Genomic DNA, 20,910 nt, shown 5'->3' with positions numbered 1-20,910 from the left:
CTGTGACCTTGCGTGTATCCATTGCTGGGGTCCCAGTGCACCCCGACCACGGTGGGTGACAGCATCCTGTTGTCTCTGGAGAGCATGATGCTGACTGGGAAGTCTGAGTTTGCTGAGAGCTAGAGACATCGGTCATCTGTTTCCTGACTTAGACCCTCAGGAAAGGAGTCTTCGTCTTGTGAGTCAGGATTTCAAGTGCGTCTGTGATGTCCGAAGGACTGCCCTCCATGTGGATTGTTGTGTGGACGGTGCGTAGGGAGCGAGGAGCCTGTGAACTTGAGTGTGGACTTGCTGACCCAGAGGCAGGCTGGTGAAGGTTCGGTGGTGTCCATGTCACTCCTGCCGCGAATGGACAGCTTGTTTTGCCAGGCGCAGCACTGTCCCCTGCTCCAGTCGTTAGGGGCCTGCTTTCCCAGTCTGCTCCCACTTCCCCTAGTTTGATTCTGTGCTCTTATCCCAGCTTTCAGGAGTTGCCCAGGCCCTGGTTTACAGTTTCCCTGGGGTTTCTCTTCATAGCTGTGTGGCTTGATATCTGAGAAACCCCTTTCTATCCTCCCCTAGGTTTGGCGGCTCAGTGGGCACTGGTCCCTGGACAGCAGCTCAGGCTCTCCCGCCTCCCCGTGTGCCCGTGTCTGTTCATTCTGCGCTTTCTTCTGTTCAGGGGCAAAAGGCGAATTGTCTGGAAACATTAATTTTCTGTTTCCTGCTTGCTTTGTCCTCTGGTGAAAAGAAGCATCTGAGTTGAAGAGAGAAGTTGTACATGGGGCGTTCGTTTTCCCTCCAGCTCCTTCCCCACCTGCCTCAGCTATGCCCCGCGGCCCCCCCCCCCCGCCCCCCTTGTTCCCTTGAGCCTTCTCTCCAATCTAGCCAAGGAAGCAGTGACAGATAGCACCCATCCTAAAACAACACCAAAAATCAGCCCTCCCTCCCGCCCCCCGGCAGAGTGAGGCTTTCTTTGAGCTCTGGGCTCTGGGCACTGTGGCGGGCCGGGGTGGGGAGGCTTTGTAACTCTGCAGATAGAGCTCAGTCTGTCCTGTCCTTCTGTGACTGAGGCCCGGCTGCCTCTGCGTTCTTCAAACAGTGCCCTCAGTCCTCTTGGTTACATTTTAAGGTTTATTTCTGTTTTGTTTTTAATTAACGTTTTTTTGTTTTTGGCTGTGTTGGGTCTTCATTGCTGTGCGCGGGCTTTCTCTAGTTGCGGCGAGCGGGGGCTGCTCTTCGTTGCGGTGTGCGGGCTTCTCATTGCGGTGGCTTCTCTTGTTGCAGAGCACGGGCTCTAGGCGCCAGGGCTTCAGTAGTTGTGGCTCGCGGGCTCTGGAGCGCAGGCTCAGCGGCCATGGCTCACGGGCTTAGTTGCTCCATGGCATGTGGGATCTTCCCGGACCAGGGCTCGAACCCGTGTCCCCTGCATTGGTAGGTGGATTCGTAACCACTGCACCACTAGGGAAGTCCTTAAGGGGGTTTTTAAAGCTTCAGTGAGAACAGCAGGGACACGTGTTCTCCGTTTCCAGTTTCAGGGAGGTGGTGGTTGAGTGTGGGCTCTGGAGTCAGCCTGGGTCTGAGACCTGGCCCCCCATTCGGGGTGACCTTGGTGAGGCTGTGCACCTTCACAGGGCCTCAGAGATGAGGTTAGGCCAAACAATATGAAATTGTTAATATGAGACTTTTTTAAAATCGAGATCATTGTAGATTCACATGCAATTGTAAGAAATAATACAGAGAGACCCCTTGGCTACTTTGCCTAGTTTCTTGCGATGGGAACATTTTGTCAAATTGTAGTATAATATCACAACCAGAGTACTGACATGGATACAGCCGATGAATCTTAATCTTATTCAGGTGGGCCTTCCTTGTACCGTGTGTGCGCACAGTTCTGTGCATCTCCATCACATCTAGGTCCCTGTATCCACTGTCCCCACCAGAGACTCTCCTGTTTGCTTTTTCATAATCACACCCACTTCCCTTCTGCTTCATTGCCTCACCCTTGTCCTTAACCCTGACAACCACCAATCTGTCCTCGATTTCTAAAATTTTGTCTCTGAGAACGTCATGGGAATGGAATCATGAATGTAACCTTTTGGGGTTGGCTCAGTACAAGCCCCTTGAGATCCATCAGAGTTGTTGCCACACTGGTAACAACTTTCTTTCCTTTGTGTTTCTGAGTGTTGTTCCCCGCAGACCACAGTTTGTTTACCATTCACCTGTTGCAGGACATCTGTGCTAATTCCAGTCTTGGGGAATTATGAATAAAACAGCTATGAACATTCTGTGGAGGCTCCTGGACCATTTCTGACGTACCAAAATGGCGGTCTCTGACAACGCAGTCCAGTACCCAGAGGCGCCCTGCGCTCTGCTGGGTGTGTGGATGTGTGGACCTAGCTGGTCTGTGCACAGACCTCAAGACACATCCTGCCTCCTCCGTGCCATTGTCTGAACTACGGAAGAAGTTCCTGCTCTGGAAGGCTGAGCTCTGTGCTGGCCGCCCGCATCCAGCCCCGTGCCCCTTGACCTGGAGCGTTACCACAGGAGCCCGCGGCTGCTGTCTCTGGGGAGCAGGGAAGGGAAGGCAGACATGCACTCAGCCCCATCGCCCTGTGGGTATGACCACCCTCCAGCACCTTGGTGTCCTGGCGCTGGTTCTGTCCACGGTGTGTGTGGAGCATCTGCCCACACGGGGCTCCGCTGTCACTCGCATCCACACTCCAGCTTCTGCCAGGGAGCGTTGTGGTCCCTGGGAGCTTGGGCTTGGAGAACTGGTCTGTGTCTTCAGACCTCCGGCTGAGGCCAGTGCAGCAAGACCAGGCTTTGGCTACTTGGGGCTCCTGGGATCTGGGGCCTCTGGAAAGGCCGCACAGGAGGGCGGTCAAGGAGGCCAGGGCGGTGCTCGGTGCTTTAAAACCCAGAGTGTGGGCCAGCCGAGGGGACCGTGCTTTCCGTGGGACTGATTACAACTGTCTAGTGCTCATCTCATGCTGAACGGAAACTGCGATTAGCAGTCACAGGCCTTTGAAAAATTAATTAATTAATTAATTGGGCGGCATTGGGTCTTTTTAAAAATAAATTTATTTATTTAATTAATTTATTTTTGGCTGCGTTGGGTCTTCATTGCTGCACCGGGGCTAATCTTCATTGCGGTGTGTGGGCTTCTCATTGCAGTGGCTTCTCTTGTTGCGGAGCACGGGCTCTAGGCGCACGGGCTTCAGTAGTTGTGGCACGTGGGCTCAGTAGTTGTGGCTCGCGGGCTCTGGAGCGCAGGCTCAGTAGTTGTGGCGCACGGGCTCAGCTGTGGTTGACACTGGCTTCATGTTGCCAGGGTCTGCGTCTGCACTCTGTCCCCACTGGTCTCTACTTCTGGGCTGGGAACGTGCTCTTTGAATGCTGTCGTTCTGACAGTAAAGTGTAGTCTGCTGTGTTTCCTTGTGAATATGTGGCTTGATTATAGTTGTGTGTTGGTTCTGATGTGAACGTGTGTGCAACACGAAGCGTTTTTCATATTTTTAGGGTATTTCTTCAATGTGCATTCCCCAGAAATGGGATTACTCTGTCACAAGGTATAAATATTTTAGAGGCTCTTAATTTGTGTTGTCTTCTAGGAGTAATTGAGTCAATTACTAAGTATTTTCTCTTAAAATGAAAAGACCTTTAGACTAGAATTTAGAAGCCCTGGATTTTGTTTCCAACTGGCTTTTAATTCCCTGCATGACCTCAGACAACTTGAAAATATATTATTTTTTAACGTCACTTAACTTGGGCCCAGTAGAGCACTGGTTCTCTACCCATGTGATTTCGCCCTTCAGGGGACTTGGGACAGTGTCTGGAGATGTTCTAGCTGTCACAGCTTGGGGAGGTGCTCCCGGCATGCATGGGTAGAGGCCGGGATACTCAGCACCCTGCGGTGCCCAGGACAGCACAGGATGATGTGGCTCCAGGTGGTAAGTTGTGCTGGGTTTGAGAAACTCAAGTTTCCTTCAAAACTGAATAGTAGTTGTATAATTTGTTGCATTCCGAGTGTAGACATTCATCATAAACTCTGCGTTGTTCCGTCACTGCCTTTATAGGAAAATTGAAAAGCTTAGTGAGTTGTTGCTTTTCAGTAAAACCAAGGTGTGGTGATTGGAAGCTGCTTTTCTAGTCCTTGAGGTTAATAATGTCAGCTTCAAAAAGTCCTGTACCAGCAACATAAGGACAGAAAAATCTAAAACCATCTTTGCAAAACACACATACACATCTGTAAGCACAGGTCAGGAAACCACTTAGATCTTTTGGAAACCGAGTGCAGACCTTGGAAATCTGCTCTCCATAAGCACTGTGTCCTGGCAGCTGTGCTTGTCTCCTGTGTGCCTGTGCGTGTCCGGTCCTGATGCTGCACGGCTGGTGCGTTCGGAGGTGGGAGCGAGCTTGATGGGATTGTGGAACAATAGGTGTGAATGGAATAATGCTGGTTGTTTTGTTCTTGGGATCTCAGTTCTCTTCAGGACCCTGCAGCGTCACTGTGTTCACATGGCCAGGCCGCAGGCTTGCTTGATTGGTTGATTGATTTCGGACATGGAGGTCTTTGGAGACGCTTTGCAATAAAAGCTCTTCTTTTTATAATGATTTTGGAAGATTGTATATTGTGCCATTTGCTTTTCTTTTGATACTGTACTTTGGGTTTACTTTCAAAGAGTTGAAATTGCTACATTTTGATGTAAAAATATTTGATGGATGAAAAGATGTTTTTAGTTGTCTCTGTACCTTTAAACTCCTAGTTTTGAATGATGGAAATAAATTATTTCAATTAATGACAAAATGGAAGGGTGCCCAGTTACACAGTCCCAGGAGCGGGCATGGTCCTCTCATCTTCCTCTCCGGTCCTTGTCAGGGCAGCAGAGGGGGCGAGGTCGCTGCTGGACCCGGGGAAGACTCACGGTGTAAACGTGAGAACCAGCTCTCCAGGCCCTGGGCCCTGGCCTGCCTAGCTTGAGCAGTACTGCTTAGACATCGGGTGTGCTTCCTGGTTGCTATCCACCCCACCCCGACTTCCAAGAGGAACCGTTATTTTGAAATTTATAGTTTATGATTATTTGCTTTTCATTGATTTTTTTTTTTTTTTAAGATTTAGTTTTATTTATTTTTGGCTGCATTATGTCTTCGTTGCTGTGCGCGGGCTTCCTCTGGTTGCAGCGAGCGGGGACTGCTCTTCGTTGTGGTGCACAGGCTTCTCACTGCAGAGCATGGGCTTTAGCTCGCGGGCTTCAGTAGTTGTGGCTCGTGGGCTCAGTAGTTGTGGCTCGCGGGCTCTAGAGCACAGGCTCAGTAGCTGTGGCACATGGGCTTAGTTGCTCTGCGGCATGTGGGATCTTCCCGGACCAGGGCTCGAACCCGTGTCCCCTGCGTTGGCAGGCGGATTCTGAACCACTGCGCCACCAGGGAAGTCCCTTTTCATTGATTTTTACTGTATACATAGTAAATCGAATATATTAAGTTTCATGTACTTTTGAAAGACACATACATTCAATATATTCCTCTGAGACCTTTTCTCACTCACTGTTACGGTTTTTGAGATTTGCTGATGTTGATACGTGTAGCTGCAGCTTACTCATGAGTAACGGGGTTGTTTGCCCATGGCGGGCCTGCCCACGAGGCCCCTCTGTGCTGCCACCCCCAGACGATATCTCTTAGTCATGTTGACGAAGTGTGCCAGCCCTTGTGGGGCCGCCCCAAACCTCTGGTTTCTCCTGCCGTGGACGCTGGAGGCATGTCTCCGACCTGGGATCCCGGGAAGCTTATGTGGTCTGAGTTATGGTCCTTTGCCTTTGAGGATGGATCCCTAGGTGGATAGAGAGAGGAGTGGAGAGGATACAGGGTGGCCGGGACCAAGCCCATCTGGGCGCCGCAGGAGCACAGCTTGAGGCTGGGAGAGGGCCTCCAGGCGGAGCGAGGCGGACGGGCCAGCCGTCGGGGCTTTGTGAGCCAAAAGGAGAGTTCACATTTTACTCTGAGTGTGACGGGGGTCCGTAGAAGACGCAAATGCATAACTTCGACAAAGGTTTACTGTCAAACTCCAAGTAAGGTGAAAGTCTGTGGACGGCCCTTCCAGGGCCCCAGTCCTCAAGCCCCTTCTCTGGGGAGAATGACCGGCCCATCGGAGTGTTCTTTCCTTAACTGGGCCTTTCTGGGCACTGCCGTCCAGGAACCATGATCAAGAACAGAGACTTCCACCTGGGTAGCGTCCTCCCACAAACCACCAGGTGTGAGTGCCTCTCCTGGTGTCCTCTCCCTTTATAGCCCAAACCAGCCAGCCAGACATCCTACAAACCTCTTGCTTGTCTGGAGTTCCGTGAAGTAAAGGAAGGTTGTAGTGTGGTCCAAATGGAGAGAGACTGACATTATAAAATGAACTGAGTAGAAATTATTATTTACATGAGCTAACTTTACTCTCTTCTTTCAGAATACCCTCAGTGCTGCTCTGGGACACGCCTCTGTTGGATTTAATTTACAGTCATCAACCTCGGCTTTTAGCGATGGACTCGGTAAATATTTTATTGTATTGCCTCTCTCATCAGTTTGTGTTATTTTCATTGGTTTGTAAAAAGAAGTATCAAAATATTTCTTAAGTCTTCACATTGGTTTTCTTGAGCTTGATAGAGCTTTGGCTAAGTGTTCTGGGTTTTGTCCTGGATTTCACTTAACTGAGGGTGCTTCAGGGCGGTGGTAAGCTGCGTGGTGTCCCAGCGAGAGGCGTTCTGTGGACAAATTAAGACAGGTTGGCAGCCTGGTCTGTGAAAGAAGTTGGTTTCTTGTCAACTTCTGTTGTCTTACTGGCTCTGTCCCCAAGTGGTCTGGAGCCTGTAGGACCTGCTTGCGGTGCCTGTTCTGTGCTCTGGGCGTGTTGCACACACACCATCTGAGAACTGCCCCTCCTCCTCTGGGGAGGCAGGCTGTCTGGCTGTGCTCTGCTCTGTGTCCCGTGTGTGGGCCAGCTGGTAGCCACACGTGGTTTTCTTGAAGTCCGAGGCCAGCGTGTGTGGGTGTGGAGTGGGCTCCTGGTTCGTTTGCCCTGAGCCTTGCGTCCCGCTGGGAATTCCTAGCACGACTGTGCCCGGAGGGGCAGCTGCCCTCCTGCAGCCTGGGGCCCGACTGGCACTCGTTGCTCTAGGACAGAGCCCTCCTCCCCTGGGACACGTTGGAAAGAAAACTCTTGGCTCCTTTGCATGTTTCCTACCGTGGCCAGGTATTAGTGTTTTAAAACGAACAGTGCCAAAGTGTATTTTCTATTTTGTGTTGTTTCTAGCAGACAGGAAAGAAACCTTTCCTGCTACTTAATCTCACAGACCCCGTCCTCTATCTCAGCCGTCATTGTATCCGGCCACTTTGAAATGCACCTGGCTGGACTCTTTGACTTGAGGAAGTGTTTCCTTGGAAATGGGGGTGAGGTATGATGGAAAGATCTTAGTCTGCAGGGTGGTCTGGGATTAGAAAGAAGCCAGCCTGGCCAGTGGGGTGTGGTGGTGAGGGGCCGTGGTGGGCCCTGTAGCATGCTGGGAGCGCTCCCACGGCCGTCTTCCAGGATGAGCCCATGCATCCAGCTTGGCTGTCACGGGCTGTGGGGCAGCCATTGAGAGACTCAGCCCAGCAGGGCGTGAGCTGGGCGTGGAGGGGCAGCCAGGCCCACCCACACTGCAGGCTTGAGCCTGGCCTTTGTTTGGAAATGATAACATTGGCCTTAATTTATAACGAGGAAAAAAAATGCTGCTTAAATTAGGTTATTAACAAGCATTTGGTGATTGCTGCTTAAAAGGAAAGAAGCTCTCAGCAGCTCTGCTGGGAGATCTGGGCTGGCCCAGTTGTTCTGGTGGATTGTGAGCGGTAGGTGCGTTAACGTCGGCGAAGCTTCCTGACACGTGAAGGGCTGGCTGTTTGACGGTAAGTCCCACGGCAGTAATCCACGGTCTCTAATGCCGTTTATCACTTTTGTGAACCATAAATATTCAGTTAATGTTGACTGTAATTGTCTTTAAAAAATCCACAGTGTGTGGAAGGAATAGAAATAAAGGTGCTACTTTGACTGATCACCAGGGGGGCCCCTCCCGGGTCCGGGGCCTGCGTGTGTGGGCACAGGTGCCGGGGTCTACGATCCATGACCTTTCCTGGCATCAGAAGGCACAAATATAAAAACAGAATAATTTTGCAGGCTCTCTAATAATTGTTCATTGTTATTTATATCATTCATTATTTTATTTTATTTTTTTTGCGGTACGCGGGCCTCTCACTGTTGTGGCCTCTCCCGTTGCGGAGCACAGGCTCCGGACGCGCAGGCTCAGCGGCCATGGCTCACGGGCCCAGCCGCTCCGCGGCATGTGGGATCTTCCCGGACCAGGGCACAAACCCGTGTCCCCTGCATCGGCAGGCGGGCTCTCAACCACTGCGCCACCAGGGAAGCCCCATTCATTATTTTTAATTTTCATTTTGACCACGTAAGGTAGAATATGAAGCATTTAGATCCCATCTGAGATCACTGTTTCTGACAGAGGTGGGCTTGTTAAATATCCTTCAGTGCACACTGCTGTGCTCTCGGCCCTGCCCTAAGGTGATCCAGGTGTGGTTGTGGCTCCAGGGTCCGGGAGGGGGCGGGCCGATGCCAGCTCTGGACGTGGGCCCAGGTCCTGCTGGGCCTCGGCTCCCCTGCCCTGTGAGGCGGTGATGGCCATACTCATCCGAAAGATTTCCCGAGAGCTTAAGTGACCCTGTTTATGGAGGTAAAGCTCAATGAAAATAGAAGCTTTAAAATAGTTAGATTTATTCTTTGCTTTCCTTTCTCGAGCATAAAACACTAGTTTCACCTGATGGCTGGTGTAATTCTCGCTGTGTTAACATCTTTCTTGGTAAAGCGCAAGGGTCGGGGCAGAGGTGAGCCTTAAATGGCTCTCGATGGCACGCGTTCCGCCAGGGTTCGGTGCGGGTGTGGCTGCTTCCGCCGAGGGTTGTCAGCAGCAGGGACCCCAGGGCAGCGCAGGGTGGTACCGTCGCTTCCTATGGACAGGAGTTCTGAGTGATGTTTCCAAAAACAGAGTGGCTTCTGGAAGTGGCTGTTAGAGTAATAAAGGCAGTGTGTCTGTTTGAATGGAGGCTTGGATCTAATGGTTTATGTTTCTAATTGAACACCTCCATAAAAAATAGAAAAGTGATCACTTTCTAAAATTGAAGTACAGTTGATGTGTAGTATATAAAACTTACGTAGTACGTTACAGTATAGCGATGCGCAGATTTAACTGTTACATTACAGTCACTGCAGAGTGATCACTTTTGACTTGCTGGGGTGTGCAGAGCAGTGACACGCCCTGTCTGTGACATCCTGGCGCCCGGAGCACGCTGTGCTCACTGTGGAGCTGTGAGCGCGAGAACTGCAGGTCTTGTTAGCGGCAGAACCAAGTCCCCCTCCACCTGCTGTCCGGATGCGGGCTGGGGGCGTGGGGGAGAGCGTCCTGTGCCTGGGGCCCCTCGTGATGGGGAATGTGTTGCCGTTTGGTGATGCAGCTCTTCTGGGTAGGTCTCTCTGTGCCCCTCACGTGGCAGGAGTGGCGATTTGCTGACCCTGCCACCACCCAGCTAGTGGTGGCCACTAGTGACTGTGGCACTTCACAGTCACAGCACACGTGGCTGGGGGGGCTACCGTCTTGTGCCTTGGCTGCAGGGCGGAAGGCTGGGTTGGATTTGCAGATGGTAAGAAGCTTGTAGATACTAATGCTAATGATACGTTTGCCTTTTTAACAAGGATATTTGTCAGGATTTAAAAATAGGTAACAAAGCACACTTTTGCTTCTTTCTCTAAGAAATATGTCTAGCTAATTACACCAATAAAACTTATGTATTCCGGATTTTTGAGTATAGTAAATTTTTATTGTAATTTTAGAGTTCTGGGGAATATTCATTGTCTAGGCTCCCTTAAAATACATACAAAGTATGGAATATTAGATGTCATTTAAATTAGATTTCATTAAATGCATGCTTTTTGTTCATATAAAAATTGGCAGTTGTGTTCACACACCTCCCCGGAAGGCTCTCGCTCTCCCCACCACAGCCCTTGTTGGTCAGTAGGACTTGGGTCCTTTTATTCCAGGACATGGGAGTTGCCTGGAGAGTGCACATGCCCAAGAACAGGGTTTGGAAAATAGGCAGGGCAGAGCAGAAGGGACGGTCTGAGCCCAGGCTGTGCCCCAGCTCCTTTCCCTCTGGACGTTTCTAGCTGAGCTGGCCTCTGGGCTCTGGCGCCTCAGCTGTGCTGGGCAGGAAGGCATGTGGAGATTCTGCTTGCGACTGGAAGGGTTTGTCAAGGCTGTTCGTAGCACCTCATTTGTTGCCTATAATATTGCCATTGTGTTCCCTCCATCGTTAGCTACAGGGATTCTCATGGAGCCAGTGTTCATTTTATTTTTTTAACTTATTTTTTATGTTTTTATTTTTCTGCTTGTACCGCGAAGGCTTGCAGAATCTCAGTTCCTGGACCAGGGCTTGAACCTGGGCCACGGCAGTGAAAGTGCCGAATCCTAACCACTAGACCACCAGGGAACCCCCCATTTTATTTTTTTAAATATTTGTTTATTCATTTTTGGCTGCGTTGGGTCTTCATTGCTGCACAAGGGCTTTTCTGTAGTTGCGGCGAGCGGGGACTACTCTTCGTTGCAGTGCGTGGGCTTCTCATTGCGGTGGCTTCTCTTGTTGCAGAGCACAGGCTCTAGGCACACGGGCTTCAGTAGTTGTGGCTCACGGGCTCTAGAGCGCAGGCTCAGTAGGTGTGGCGCATGGGCTTAGTTGCTCCGCGGCATGTGGGATCTTCCCAGACCAGGGCTCGAACCCATGTCCCCTCTATTGGCAGGCGGATTCTTAACGACTGTGCCACCAGGGAAGCCCATCCCCATTTTACTTTTAATACCTTCAAATTTTAAAAGCTGGCTAAAGGGATTTCCTCCAAGTTTTATATTTGAGGGTGAAGAGATTTGCCTGTATCTGGCTCAGAGTAGAGCTCCACAGGTTGTTAAAACTGAGCTGAACTTGACTGCTGGACCAACCTGAAATCCCACCTTCCCTCCTGCTGCTCCTTGCTGGGCCTCACGGGACGAGGGCTCTGTGCAGTTACAGATGTTTGCTGCGGGGGGGGGTTCCTGTGCAGCCCACTTGGATCTTGGTGGGGGGAAGAAGAAGGCAGGGGAAAGGCGATGCAGGGCTGTGGGCCGGTGGGCTGTTCTGTGGGGTCGACCAGGACAGAATTGGGGAGGCGCCTTCGTGGCTTGGCCTTGTGCACTCTAGGTTAGGTACCTTTTTTTTTAAATTAATTTGTATTGGAGTATAGTTGATTTACAATGTTGTGTTAGTTTCTGCTGTACAGCAGAGTGAATCAGTTATACATATACATATCCATTCTTTTTTAGATGCTATTTCCGTATAGGTCATTACAGAGTACTGAGTAGAGCTCCTGGTGCTATACGGTAGGTCCTTATTAGTTATCTCTTTTATATATAGTACTGTGTGTATATCATAGAATATGTACCTTGATCATTATTTGTGTTGCCCGTTGGGAATAGGGATTTGGGTATTCTTAGTGCCAAAAAAAGAAGGGTGATAGTGAGGTTTCCGGTGAGGTTTGCAGTGTACTGTGTTCTGAGAGTGAGGATGCGGTGTTTGGTCCGGCAGGGTCGTCTGCACCATCTTGTGGTTGCCACTGAGGCTCTTCCAAGCTGTGTGGGGAACCCTGCAGATGGAGCTGAGGGCTGGCCAGGGTAGTGAGTTTGAAAGGGGAGCAGAGCAGCAGTCTGGTCCCTGCCCAGGGCGGGGCAGAGTCTGCTCCCATGGCCCTGGATGTGTACACAGCCGTGGCCCGGGGCAGCGTGGGCCCCAGGGCTTGCCGGCAGGAAGGCAGGGAAGGCAGTGCACACTCACCTCCCGTCTCAGCCCCGTGCCCACTCCCTGCTTCTGTCCACGCAGAGGCCCTGGGGCGGGAGCCCGGAGCACAGGGGAGGAAGGGAGGGAACAAGAATGGGGTCTTGGGGAATCGCATGACACTTACTGTTTCTGACTTTGTGGACCTTTTGTGGATGGGTAGTTTGCTTATTGGAAGAAAGAAGCCCCGGGGCCCTCATCCACCTCAGAGGGCGTTGTCACACGTGAAGACCAGGGCCTCCAGGGCCGCTGTCTGGATCCTGGGTGTTTGTGGGGGTGGGGCCCTGAAGGGGGTGGGGCCCGGAACTGCGTGGGCAGCGCATCTGCATCTGGCTTGTGGCCCCACCTTCTGATCCTAGCACACCCTTCACACGTCTTCTTTTTCTCCATCTCCTGGTTGTGGTCGACCTCTGTTGAAAATTTGTTCTTGTGGTTTTTTAAAAAATTAATTTATTTGGCTGCGTTGGGTCTTCGTTGCTGCGCGTGGGCTTTCTCTAGTTGCGGCGAGCGGGGGCTACTCTTCGTTGCGGTGCGCGGGCTTCTCATTGTGGTGGCTTCTCTTGTTGCGGCAGAGCACGGGCTCTAGAGCGCACGAGCTCAGTAGTTGTGACTCGCGGGCTGTAGAGCGCAGGCTCAGCGGCCATGGCTCACGGGCTTAGTTGTTCTGCGGCATGTGGGATCTTCCTGGAGCAGGGCTCGAACCCGTGTCCCCTGCTTTTGCCAGGTGGATTCTTAACCGCTGCACCACCAGGGAAGTCCCTGTGCTTGTTAATTTTTTGAACAAGGATTTTTTTTAGATTTTGAATTTTCCTGTTCTTTTGAAAAGTTTACCATCTAGCTCACCCGCCCCCGCCCCCGTGCCCTGCACCCCCGTGTATTTTCATCTTGGGCAGAGTGGTGACTTATGGAGGAGCCGCACGGGCTGCAGAAGTCGGATGGTGAGGCCCCGCCCCCGTGTTTGGGGGAGGGGGTCTCTGGCAGAGTGTGTGTGAGTTGGGTGCTGGAGCCTGTGGAGCTGGGCTTTATTGCAGCCCAGTCTCACACTAGCATCCCAGATACAGTCTTTGGGCTTGAGGCCCATGGAGATAGATGGGTCGGGGGTAGGACAAAGGTTTGCAGCCAAACCTGGGGTGGTACAGCTGGGAATGCTCAACCCTCTTTTGAGCATTTTTTATGGGAAAAGCTATAATCAGGTGTGTAAGCTCATCTAACCTCCTTAAGCTAACACCTCACTTTTCTTTAAAAATCCCTTTTCTTTGTGTTTGAGCCTCTTCTTTTTACCCTGCCTCACAGGACGTCTCTCAGGCATTCTTCATCTAGTGACGGCTGCTCTTCTAGGTCTCTGTGCAGAGGGTCTCTGGGGGGCCCCTGTCTTCACGTGTGACAACGCCCTCTGAGGTGGATGAGGGCCCCGGGGCTTCTTTCTTCCAATAAGCAAACTACCCATTCACAAAAGGTCCACAAAATCAGAAACGGTAAGTGTCATGCGATTCCCCAAGACCCCATTCTTGTTCCCTCCCTTCCTCCCCTGTGCTCCGGGCTCCCGCTCCAGGGCCTCTGCGTGGACAGAAGCAGGGAGTGGGCACGGGGCTGAGACGGGAGGTGCGTGTGCACTGCCTTCCCTGCCTTCCTGCCGGCAAGCCCTGGGGCCCACGCTGCCCTGGGCCACGAGGAAGGGATCCCACTCGGGAACTGGCTGCTGGGTTGCATCTTCCAGGAACGCTGAAGGTCTGTGAGAGGCACGAGAGGCACGGGCTCTCCACATGCTTTCACTTACATTCTTTTTCTTCCCCTACGAAACGCAAGAAAGTAAGTGGCATTTCCCACATTTTTATTAAAAGATTCTAGGCGTCGAAGATGTTGAATAGTAGGGTTTTCCAGGTTCCATAGCTGATCAGCGGCAGACTGAGTACGTCCTGGGGTCCTTCTTACACTAAGGCAGGAGATCCCTGTGCTGGCGTCTGACTTGAGGAAAGGGGCAGGAAGTGAATGAAGTAGCGTGCTGGTGTATCACCTCCGGGCGATGGCACTCCCTGGGCCCCACTTTACACTCGTACCATGATGGTGCTGCAGGGAGTATGGGGGTGTGTGGTGGGTGGGTGAGTGAGTGTGGGTTTATGGTGGACTGTGTGCGGCGGGGTGTATGTGTGGCACTGGCGTGTGTGGGGTGGGGGGGGGGCGCCTCTGGCCATCACCCAGTGCTTGGCTCCGGGGCAGAGGTCATGTGCTTGAACTGTGCCGGGTGCAGGGCGAGGCCTGGGCACAGTACAGACAGGACTGGGTCCACTGCTCTGGGTCGACAGCAGAGCCTGTTTTCTAGATTCCTCGCACCTGCCATCCTTGTCCTTTTCTTGTCCAAGGAAGAAGTTGCTGTTCTGTTCACTCTCGACCCTTTCACACTTTTTCCTGAGACTTAAGTGAACTGTGGTCTGTGTCCCGAGGGTAGTGGCCTCAGAGGGGTCGTGGGGCCTGCATCCCCCGGAGAAGGTGGCCAGTAGAGGCTTGCCAGCTGGTGACCACTCGGGGCTGCTTGGCCACCAGTGTGTGAGGCCCGGCGCCTTGGCAGTGGGGCAGTGCCAGGGAACCCTGCTGGGGTGGCCGGGAAAGGGCAGCCACAACTCCCAGGCCGCTGTTGGTGCCCTCGTTTGTGACCTGATAAGTCGTCAGCTCGGCGGAAGATGGAGTTGTGTAGTATGCACAAAGGATATGGGCTTGGTACTCTCGTGCTGCCCGGTGGCCCAGACGCTGGCGAGGTGGACACTGCCGCCCTTGGGGTTGGGGCAGGAGTGGGGCTGTGGCTGGCGGGCAGGCTTGCTGGTCTCCCGGGGAGCTCCGAGAGACGTGGAGGCCTGTCTTCAAGGAAGGCTCTGTCCTTCTTCTCCATCCAGGCAGACTCTCCGCCTGGGGACTCCGCGCCTGCTCTCCTTGTCTGTTCTGTCCCCCAGGCCCCCCGCGCCGGAGCGCATCTGTCTCCGTCTCTGCAGCTGTCCTCTTACCGTGGCTCATGTGGCACCTTAGCCCCTCGGCTTCTTCTGGGCACTGCGAACCTTCACTTCTCCAGGACCACCTGCAAGTGCCTACGGCCTGGGCCTTCTGGACTGGGGCCCCTCCCCGCAAGGAGTACCAGTGTGACGTGTGTGTAGCCTGGGGACAGTGCTGCTTGGTGCTTAGAGTGGGCATGAACGTGTGTGCCTGGAGCCCATCGCGCGGGAGCTGCAGTCCAGAGCACCTGGTCTTGAAGGGTGTCCTGCTCACAGCGTTCACCCGTCCTGTGCTTTAGAGTCCGGAAACGGGAAGCGAAGTGCATGACTGGGGTCAGGACCTTGGTGATTGTCTGGCTGAAGTTTTGCTGGAGATCCGTTGAGGTTCACTGTGGTGCATCGTGTGCGTCGAGCAGTCCTGGGAGATCATGTGAGGAATTTGAGCCCTGGGTGCGGGCTCTGTGTGGGTCCTGAGGACTCTCTGGAATTCCAGTAGTGCATTTCCTGATAAGGAACTCAGGGCAGCCTGGCCTTGGACGTAATCAAGTCTGTACTCGGGAAGCTGCTTGGAAAGTCACTGTGTGAGGACAGGCTCCTGCCAAGGGCTGTTTTGCAAGTGTGTGCTACAAATATTTTCTCTTCCCCTTTTTACTTAAGTAGGGCACCTGTCATAAGCTAGTGAAAGTTATTTGAGAGCACAGATTCTGGCGGGAAGAACTTCTCTGAAACTCATTTAGAAATAGCCATAGAGAAGTATTAAATGAGAGCGTTTTTCCCAGCAGCCTCACCAGGCCTACCTGTGGGTGGTCGTGCCCGAGAGCCTGTGACAGTGGCCTCGGGCTGTGGTCTTAACTGTGACCCTGGGCTGGTGTGTGGAGAGGAGAGACCGTGAGATGTTTCTTTTTGGAAGTTCGATTTCGGTTTTATTTAAAACAACAAACTGTGTTTATGGTGTGTGGTTTCCACTCGGTGGCTCACGACTTCGGTTCCCCCTCCCAGTGGGCCCGTGGGCAGCGTTGGCGGTGCGAGCACAGGGCGGCTGTTGGTGGGCTGCGCTTTGAGGAGTGCATCTGCACAGGGCTGCACAGAGTCTTGGGTCCTAGGACAGCCCCGCGAGGTTGGGAGAGGGGCGCTGGCTTGGCTTTCGTTCTCTGGAAGCGCTCCCCAGGGAAGGGTGTGGTGACCACCCCGGACTGAGGCTCAGCGGCTCAGGGCTGCTGCCATTCGCTTCCCTGTCACCCAGACCCTTCGAGCTGAGGCTGCGGTTTCTGCAGGACACTAGGAGGACAGCGTAGTGTTTTATGACTATTAACGTTTACATGGGAGGCTGCGGGGAGGGACCACACCCGTGGGCACGGGGTCAGCCTGGCAGAGCGCATGCTCGGTCCCGGAGGCCATGCGCCGTTAGATATGGCAGGATGGACAGCTCTGAGACCGGCCAGGTGGGGGGCTGAGCTGACCCGGCAGACATTTTTCCTGTCTGCGGTCTGATGCGGAAGGGGTGAGGGCTCCGCCTCTCAGCGTGGGGCTGCCTCGAGGTGCTTGACCTGGGAGGATGACGGCGCTTGAGCATGTGCCGCGCAGGGATCCGCGTGGCCTGAGGGGCAGGTCCCCCCCTTCAGGTGCCCGTTCACGGCCGTTGGGGGTCTTCTCGGCCGGTGCCCAGTCACAGAGGCTCAGCTGAGAGTTGCTGGGGGTTTAGTGGGGAGCGAGCAGGACCCTCAGTGGGCCTCCCCCTTCCCTGACGCCGCTCCCATCCCTCTCCAGGGGCGCCGTTTGGGCCGCCCTTGGCCTCATCTCAGCTCTCGAGGCTCCTTTCTCACGTGCTGGGGCCTGGGGCCTTTGGAGTTTGCTCAGGCTGTTCCCAGTTGTTACGCGTTTAAAACAACAAATAAGTTTTTGGCTACTGTTGGGAGGTTGGGGGTGAGTGGAGTCTGGGGCAGAAGGAGGACTTGGGGTTCGCGGGAGCAGAACTGCTCCCAGTAATGAGCTCTGTCTTTTCACCAAACAGCTGACACACTCCCCTGCACACACCTGCCTGTCAGTTGACAGCAGCCTCGCTCTCGGGCTGTGTTGCACTCTGAGGTTGCAGGGAAACTACTGTCAACAAGAGAACCCCTACCTTTTCTACAAAGAGCGGATTAAAGTAAAGTGTAGGTCACCGAACATAATTGTACACGATATTGCTTTCTTTTGTTGAAAGGGTAGTTTCTTAGTGCAGTGAAGTGTAGAAATCTTTTCTTTATTCTAAGAGTTACGCTATTCTGTGTCTTAGAGAAAAGTTAGGGCTCCCATGATTCAAGTAGTTCGTGCACATTATCCAAAACTCAGTGTATCAGTTTGCTGGGGTGGCCGTAACAAACCCACAGGGCGGGGGCCTCAGACCACAGAGACAGACTCCTCCACAGCCCCGGAGGCCAGAAGTCCGAGACCGAGGTGCCGGCCGGGCTCGTCCCTGCCGGGGCCGAGGGAGAATCTGCCCCAGGCCTCTCCCAGCTGCCGCATCTGCTGGCGCCTCTGATGTTCTGTGGCTCGCGGAAGCGTCACCCCCTTCTCTGCTTCCATCTTCACGTGTGCGTGTCTGTGTCCGTGTCCAAATTTCCCCTTTTTATAAGGGCACCAGTCGTACTGGGTGAGGACCCACCCTGATGATCCCGACAACATCCGCAAAGACCCTGTTTCCAGATAAGGCCGCATTCTGAGGTACTTGGGGGTTACGATCCCAAAATAACGTTTTCTGGGGGGGACACAATTTAGATAATAACACTTACCAGTAAATAAAGTTAAATATAAAGAATAAAATAAAAATCATGTGTAATCCTATCCCTCAAAGATAAACATACAAATTAAAAATTGTGAATATGTTACATTTCACAAAACAGGGATCAGATTGTATATAAACTTTCGTGTTCTGCACTTTAAAACCTAGCATTAACTTCCGATGACGTGAAACTTCAAACTGTGACTTTTAGTGACTACATAGTCTAGAGAGCAGTGTATATAATGTGCCTGATGAAGTTATGATTTTCACGTTTTCTGGAAAAGGGGCCTTGTCCCCTTGCACACTGTCCGCCCTCACACAGCAGGGGGTCCTGCGGAGCGGAGCCTGGGGACTGGGTGGGGAGCAGGTGAGGTGGGAGGGGCCTCAGGAGGTGGGAGACTGGGCTGGAGGTTGGCGGCCCAGCCTGATGTGGCCGCCTTTGTTTCATAAACCAGGCGCTCTGTTCCTGGGAGCCTCCCGGCCCAGCATGGTGAGCTTGTGGCAGTTCAGTCACCTTTTTTATTAAGCAGACTTTATTTTTTAGATCAGGTTTAGGCTCACAGCAGAATCAAGCAGCAGGGTACAGAGATTTCCCATATACACTCCACCCCCACCCACCCAACCCGGCGGAGTGGTTGATCTATTGAAAGCAGTGAAGCTGCACAGACACGGTGTCACCCAGAGTCCACGGTCTGCATTCTGCTTCCCTCTCGGTGCTGTCGGTCCTGTGGGTTTGGACGAGTGTGTGATGATGCGTCTCTGCCATCACAGCCTCACACAGACTCGTCTCACTGCCCTGAAACCCTCTCCCTCCACCTGTTCACCCTTCCATCTCTTCACTGTCTCCACAGTTTTGCCTTTTCCAGAATATCATGTGGTTGGGCTCGTACCGCCTTTTCAGATGGGCTCCTTTCACGTAGGAATGTGCATTTAAGGTGCCTCCGTGTCTTTTCATGGCTTGATAGCTCATTTCTCTTTTTTTTTTTAGCGCTGAATAATAGTCCATCGTCTGGATGTCCCACAGTTTATTTATCCATTCACCTACTGAAGGGCATCTTGGATCACTTTTAATTGTCTCTCTGGTCTTCTCTGATGGGAAGTAGACAGTAAACAAAGCCAGCTGCTGACCTCTGACCTCTCTGTGAATTGCCTGGAAGAGGGGGTGTTGCCGCCCGGATGCTTGTGCCGTGTTGTCCCCCAGTTCCGAGAGCCCTGGACTGTGCAGGACGTTGCTCCAGAACGATGCAGCCTTCTGTTCAGGGAGCACCTGAAACACTTCGCGTGGAAACCATCCCCACAGCGGTGACACTGCGGAGTTGGTGATGGGCGGCAGGGAGAAGGATGGCCTCGGGCTGTGGTCTCCTGGGGTCCGAGGGTGCGCACCCCAGTCCAGAGGCGGTGCAAGGCCCTTGCTGGGCTCCTTGGGAAGTCTGTGTGCCCATCCAGCCAATGCGCCTTTGCCCACACCACTTAATTTTCCTTTCAGAGACAAGACCAGTAATTCTTAACCTGGGCTTAGAACACATAGAGTGTCATGGGGTCTGTAGCTATTTCAGAATGCCGCCAAATTCTCCACACGCAACCCACACCCTGCATTTTTGAGAGTGAGCTCTGCCCCTGGACTCAGCAGTAGGATTGACGCTCAGGGCCCTGAGCCACGTTCTGAAGCAGAGCCCCGCCCGGAGGTTCTGGTAGCCAGCTTGGGGGCTGCTTGGGCCTGGACCCGGTCTGTTCACCCCTGTGCTGTGGCCTCACCGCTAGTCCTTCATTTCCCCATCTGTAAATGGCATGATTTTGGATCCTTTTCATCTTGACATTCAGAGGATAGTACTGGGTCAGGGTCTACAAAAGATTGCTGTAAAATCTGGAATAGTGCATCTTACTCTTGCCGAGCAAAACGGACCAAGTCCCAGTCATGCCCCAGCCCGGGGCGCATGGGCCCCGCGTGTCGGTGTCCGCGTCCCGCAGCCGGCGGGCACTCTCTGCTGGCCTCCACGAGTCTCCGGTGGAGCTGAATGGACAGACAGGCCCACCAGGCGGGCCAGGCCCTCCACCCTGCTCCAGTCTCCTCTGTGCTCCTGAGGTGGGACCACACGGCCCTGGGCGTCGGCTGCCACCAGGGAGACAGACAGAAAGCCAGTGCCTCTTTGAGAGAAACGCTCAGACTTTTATATGTTCATCTTTTCTCTCTTCTCATCTAGTTGACGGTGATCATGCTGGGATCCAGGGAGCGGGGCACACGGATTAAAGGGCCTTGTGGGTGAGGTCTTGGCGGGGTCTGTGATAGAGCAGGGGCCTGGAGTAGCTGTCTCTCCTGCACGCCCATGCTCCTGGGCCCTGTCATGTCAGGAACTCCTCATGTTGTAAACACGGAGGGGCTCAGAAAACTTCTGTCTGTGTAGGGGCATCTGTCAATAAAATGCTTATTTACTAATTTCATTTAAAAGTAGGAGGAATAAACCCATTGCATGTTACTCTAAATCACTGTACTTTCCAAAATGAAAAACTGTCATGTGTTGCTTTGGTTAAAGTATACCGCCCCCCTCCCAAAAAAAATGTAGTTGGAATAGGGAAAAATATTTGAAATAGCTTTTTTTTTTTTTGGGCCTCACCGCGCAGCTTGCGGGACCTTAGTTCCCTGACCAGGGGTTGAACCCAGGCACCGGCAGTGAAAGCGCCGAGTCCTAACCACTGGATGGCCAGGGAAGTCCCTTCAATAGCTTTTTGATAAAATTTTGGAGGTTTTATTTGATATGACACTGAAACCCAACAAATGGTCATGTGGTGATGGTCACTGGCAGTGTGCGTCCTCCATTGGGTCACACGTGTTTCTTCTCAGCTGTATTCGACCCACTGGTCTTTCTTGCACTGTAACTGGACCTTTTACCTGTGTTGGATTTTGCAGCATTGTGCATTGGCAGTTGGTCAACTGTGGTTTGCTCAGTTATTTCCGTCTTCCAGATGCTGATGTATTTTATTTTGCTACTTTTGTTTCTGTTACCACCAGTCTCATCAGAAGAGCCTTTAAGCCATCAAAAGCTATCTGCTCATGGCGTTTTCCAAAATTCTAATATTTGACCAAATGCTTGAATTTTAGCGTTGGCAATAAAATAGGTCAGGTGCTGGGACTTCCCTGGCGGTCCAGTGGTTAGGACTCTGAGCTTCCGGTGCTGAGGGCCTGGGTTCGATCCCTCGTTGGGGAACTAAGGTTCCGCATGCTGCACGTCGTGGCCAAAGATCAATAAATTAGGT

At 52.6% G+C, this 20,910-nt stretch overlaps 1 protein-coding gene across 3 annotated transcripts in view; it reads left to right on the top strand.

The window, feature by feature from the left end:
• ANKRD11 (ankyrin repeat domain containing 11) overlaps positions 1–20,910 on the top strand; it is a 171,841-nt gene that overhangs the window by 64,610 nt on the left and 86,321 nt on the right. For all 3 annotated transcript variants that reach the window (XM_059999153.1, XM_059999151.1, XM_059999152.1), the window contains exon 2: positions 6,431–6,512. The gene's annotated coding sequence lies outside the window, so the exon portion shown is untranslated. The remainder of the gene's footprint in view (positions 1–6,430; positions 6,513–20,910) is intronic.

Source organism: Delphinus delphis, chromosome 20, assembly GCF_949987515.2.
Source record: "Delphinus delphis chromosome 20, mDelDel1.2, whole genome shotgun sequence".
NCBI classification, from domain to species: Eukaryota; Metazoa; Chordata; class Mammalia; order Artiodactyla; family Delphinidae; genus Delphinus; species Delphinus delphis.
Note: the sequence above shows the minus strand (reverse complement) of the source record. Positions and strands in the feature narration are given on the sequence as shown.